This window comes from Rhinopithecus bieti, unplaced genomic scaffold, assembly GCF_001698545.2.
Source record: "Rhinopithecus bieti isolate Rb0 unplaced genomic scaffold, ASM169854v2 scaffold_5333, whole genome shotgun sequence".
Taxonomy (NCBI): Eukaryota; Metazoa; Chordata; class Mammalia; order Primates; family Cercopithecidae; genus Rhinopithecus; species Rhinopithecus bieti.
Window position 1 is genome coordinate 183,172 of NW_016804678.1, and position 5,344 is coordinate 188,515.

General features: G+C 32.8%; 1 protein-coding gene across 6 annotated transcripts in view; it reads right to left on the reverse strand.

Moving 5' to 3' along the window:
• ALDH1L1 (aldehyde dehydrogenase 1 family member L1) overlaps positions 1-5,344 on the reverse strand; it is an 87,977-nt gene that overhangs the window by 67,916 nt on the left and 14,717 nt on the right. Inside the window, exon 2 of one of the 6 annotated variants that reach the window (XM_017869875.1) lies at positions 5,194-5,312. The exons of the other annotated variants lie outside the window; for them this stretch is intronic. The gene's annotated coding sequence lies outside the window, so the exon portion shown is untranslated. The remainder of the gene's footprint in view (positions 1-5,193; positions 5,313-5,344) is intronic. 6 annotated transcript variants of the gene reach the window in all.

Sequence of the window (5,344 nt, forward strand, 5' to 3'; positions counted from 1 at the left end):
AAAAAAAAAAAAAAAAAAAGTTGTCTTCATTGTACAAACATATTCATCGCTTTAACAAGATAATAAGGGAACAAAATTTAGAATGCAAGCTAAATAAGAATACTACCTCTATAAACATGTCCCTAAGATAAACCACAATTGGCAGCTAATTTACGTGTCTAGAAAAATCTCAGTTCCCACCAGTAAAAATATCCTCAGTGGCTAGTGCACCTTAAGAAAAATCTGGCATACTAAATAAATAATGTTCACGTGGGAGCCAGAAGCTGGGTAAGCCTTGCCTTTAGACTACTCTGTGACTACAAAAATAAAGCTAGCACTTTTAAAACTAGTAAGCCTTCACTTGTCAGTATCATAAAGAGTATTGCCCAACTAAACTTTGTTCCCACCTGTTCATTAGTTACTTATTTCTACCTAAACACTCACCTTGCGATTTTACCCAAGTGTTTAAAATAGAAAAAAACAGCATTATATTTCAGAGCTACTTCGCCCAAGTTACAAAATGTGTCAGTGTTTTTAGTTTCAAGTCACACACAAAAAAACTAAACATGTCTTACATTAAAGTGAAAAATTGCTAAAAGTTACCATTATAACATGTAATTAAAACTGCTAAACATGGATTTGCATGCAAGGTGTATAGAAACAGTAAAAAATGTTTTAGTTAAAATTATAAAAGGCATAAAATGTACATTTTGCTGAAGAATAATAAATTGTCTTAAAATTAAATAAAGTGAAAGGTTAAACAAATTGTAAAACATTGTAAAATTAATTCTGCAAAGAAAACTCTGTGTGTAAACACATTACCTAAACTCAAAAGGGTATCATATGTTTTTTTTCTGTCAATTAAACACTAAAATAAAAGCACCACAAGCTTTTCTTAAAATGCTAATCTACTCTTTAGCAAAACTTGTCAAGGGTTATAATGGGTATGTAAAAATCTTACTTCATGGTCAAACTGGTTAAAATTAAACAAAATTATCTATAAGGTTTCATTAAAATTAAGGTTAACATTAATAGCAAACTAATGTAAGGGTAAAATTTAACTTTCTCTCTTAAACACAATTTTCATATAATTGAAAATGTTAATAAATGGTTTTGGTTTTCCAGATTGTTATCTCATCATTTTGGCAAAACAAAACAAAACAAATGGAAAACAACTTATGATAATCTGAAGTTCTATTTCATAATATCAAAAGTTTTAAATTTTAAACGTATTTAACAGCCTTCTCAAAATCAAACTTTACTTTCAAGTTTGTTTTTCCTAACTCCTGGCTTTTGGGTGCTACATGGGGCCCCTGAAGCACCCAAAAAAGAGGTAAACAGGATTATTTGGCAACATAAAATTGCCAAAATAATGTCTAATATATTATATTTTAGGGAATATTATTAACATATGTTCCAAAACTGTATGGAATGTCTAAAGTTCTTATGTCTGAATATGTGCTATTAACCACAATTAAAGTTGTTATGTTGGGTTATTGTAAACCACAAAAATAACCAAATTTCTTTGTCAATTGTGTTTCTATCTGTATCCAAACTGGACATTTTGTTATTTACAGACAATTGTTATTTTGTTTTAATTCTCTTCAAAACATTGCTTGTATTCAAGCTGTGGAACTTTAACAAGTGCTCTCAAATGTGGGTTACTCATAACAACAAAACACACAGAACTCATAAAAAGCTAAAATGTTTATAAATATCAAGCAAAACAAAGGTTTATAAAATGGAATAAACTAATAAAAAACAAAACAAATTTTACCTTTTACTTAGAACACTGCTAATCTTTATCTTATTTTCAGAGTCAAGAAAACTTGTCTTAAGCTAGCTACAGCCTTTAACAACTAAGTAAAGTATACTCCTGTGAATAGAATTTAAAGCATGTTTGTTTCTCTCTGCCTAGTTCCTCTAGAATTTAAAAACTAGTTACAAGTAGGCCCAGCACGGTGGCTCACGCCTGTAATTCCAGCACTTTGGGAGGCTGAGGCGGGCGAATCATGAGGTCAAGAGATCAAGACAATCCTGGCTAACACAGTGAAACCCCGTCTCTACTAAAAATACAAAAAAAAAAAAAAAAAAAATTAGCCGGGCATAGTGGCAGGCGCCTGTGGTCCCAGCTATTTGGGAGGCTGAGGCAGGAGAATGGTGTAAACCCAGGAGGCGGAGCTTGCAGTGAGCTGAGATCTCACCACTGCACTGCAGCCTAGGCGACAGAGTGAGACTCTGTCTCAAAAAAAAGAAAAAACTAGTTATAAGTATACTTAAATTATGATATAGTTATAAGAATCTATTTTATNTGTCAATTGTGTTTCTAACTGTATCCAAGCTAGACATTTTGTTATTTACAGACAATTTTTATTTTGTTTTAATTATCTTCAAAACATGGTTTATATTCAAGCTGTGAAACTTTGACAAGTGCTCTCAAAGGCAAGTTTCTTACCACCACAACAACACAACAACAACAAACAAAACATACAGAACTCATAAAAAGCTAAAATGTTTGCAAATATCAAGCAAAATAAAAGTTAATAAAATGCACTAAACTAATAAAAAACAACAAGTTTTTACCTTTTCCTTAGAATGCTGCTAATCTTTATCTTATTTTTCAGAGTCAAGAAAACTGGACTTAAGCTAGCTACAGCCTTTAACAACTAAGTAAAGTATACTCCTGTTAATAGAATTTAAAGTGTGTTTTTTTCTCTTTGCCTAGTTCCTCTAGAATTTAAAAACTAGTTATAAATGTTCTTTTTTATTTTTTAAATTTTTTATTATACTTTAAGTTCTAGGGTATAAGTGTTCTTAAATGACAACACTATAGTTTGCACCAGTGCAGTAAGAATCTATTTTCTTTTGTAACAGAATACAATTGGAAAAACTGGTTATTTTACCAAGGCTTTGACTGGAATGGTGTGCTCTCCTCTAAGGAATCAAACTTAACTTATAAAGCCAATGAAACCCTTGGAAAACTGGCCTCATAGTTTGTGTGCACAGTCCCCATACAGGGTTTCTGACCTGTGGTAAGTAAAGAATGTCACTTTCTGACAGGCCAGGAACCCCAAGTTATCTTAAAACCTCAAAAGAAAAGGAATTCACCCAACTCATAAGTATTTAATGGTACAAATCCATGGCTGGGTTTGGCTTTAGTAAGTCTTATCTCAAATTCCTTCTATATAACAAAGTTCCATCAAAGCCGATTTAAAAGGCCTATGTAGCAAATAATTATTCTTGCTGCACTATNATTCCAGCTATGCTTGTTTATTAGGCCCTGAAAATTGTTTTCCTAGCTCCGTTCTTAAAGGGCCTCATTCGGAGGCCAATAATCCAATTTAAAAAATTAGCAAATGTAAATCTTATAACTACTGGATCTTCTTCTGGTTGTCTGTGTGGCTATATATATGTTATGAGTGCAGTGTCTATTAAAAGGAGCTCTGAGTAATTAATTGGCCTAAGAAAAATAAGCGATTAAATACATTTTATTTATTTATTTATTTATTTATTTATTTATTTATTTATTGAGACAGAGTCTTGCTCTGTCGCCAGGCTAGAGTGCAATGGCGCAATCTCGGCTCACTGCAACCTCTGCCTCCCTGGTTCAAGCGATTCTCCTTCCTCAGCCTCCTGAGTGGCTGGTACTACAGGTGCGCACCACCACCCTTAGCTAATTTTTGTATTTTTAGTGGAGACGGGGTTTCACCACGTTGGTCAGGGTGGTCATAATCTCCTGATCTCCTGACCTCGTGTCTGTCTGCCTCGGCTTCCCAAACTGCTGGGATTACAGGTGTGAGCCACCATGCCCAGCCTAAATCAAGTATTTTTAAGGAAAATGTTAAGCAAAGTAATACTGTGTATATTGCCATTTTACTTTATTCCTCTGTTAAAGCAAAATTGTGGGTTTTTTATTATGTGTGCGTGCTTTCGTTAGATGTCTTACTTAGCTGTGCTAAGATATACTAGTACTATTTATGGTTTAAGTTTTAATTCTTAAGTATTTCTCCAGCTCTGACATTGTTATTCAAAGACATGCTAAACTGTATTGCACAGTTCAAAATTTAATTACTTAAGCGATCAATCTAGGCATTGTTCTTGGTCTTTAATAGCAAACACAGAACATGTATATTATTACTATATTAATTTTTTTTTTTTTTCTGAGACAGAGTTTCGCTCTTGTTGCCCGGGCTGGAGTGCAATGGCACGATCTTGGCTCAATGCAACCTCCGTCTCCCAGGTTCAAGCAATTCTCCTGCCTCAGCCTCCTGAGTAGCTGGAATTACAGGCACATACCACCACACCTGGCTAATTTTTTCTATTTTTAGTAGAAATGGGGTTTCACCATGTTAGCCAGGCTGGTCTGGAACTCCTGACCTCGGGTGATCTGCCCGCCTTGGCCTCCCAAAATGCTGGGATTACGGGCGTGAGCCAACATATCCGGCCTCACTATATTAATTTTTAAAGGCTTTTCTTTGACATTTAAAACTGTGACAACAGATATTCACATTTAATGTTTATAGAAACTGAGCAATGTCTTTATTAATAATTTTATTATAAAATTTCATAAACCATGTTTTTCAAAATAAATTTATATCAAATCCAGCTTCCTCAAAATGCTAGTAGTTAAGTATGTCAATATACTAAATAAATCATTCACTTGTACCCATGGAGAAAATTTAATTTTACTGCCCTTCACAATGAAAAAAAAATCTTTCATTTTAAAAATTAAATTAAAAAATGTTACATAAGTTGGCACTTTAGTAGTGTATACACTAGCATTGGTTTATACACCTCTTTTGCCACTGAGGAATTCAAGTTAAAATGTCCCTCAGTCGTATAGCTCTAAAATATATCTTTCATTCATAATTTCTGCTCAGACAATTAAATAGTTTGAGTCATTTTCATTTATACTATAAAACAAAAGCAAACTAGTCCAGTTTAATTTTTTATACTTAAAATATTGCACATTTTCTAGATATGAGTCATTCAGATTAGTATCTATGTAGGTTCAGTCAAATCCAACCATAAATTCAAGTTATTATACTCTATAACTCTATAAAATACATAGAAGTATTATTACTTTGCCTTTATAACAAAACCCAAGAGTCTGTTTCAATTTATAAATTCAGCATTTAAACAAAAAGATTTTAGTTCCCAAAGTTCTAAAAAAATGACAAAACAATAAGGAGAAAAGGAACCAGGGCTTAGTACCACATATTTTTCTCTTGGGATTGTAAGGTAGTCTCCTTCTTTTCAGAACACTTTATTATATTTCACTTATAGACCTGATTTTCTGTGTCAAAGTATAATTCTCATGCTGAAGAAGTAACCTAAAAGGCAAAAAAAAAAAAAAAAAAAAAAA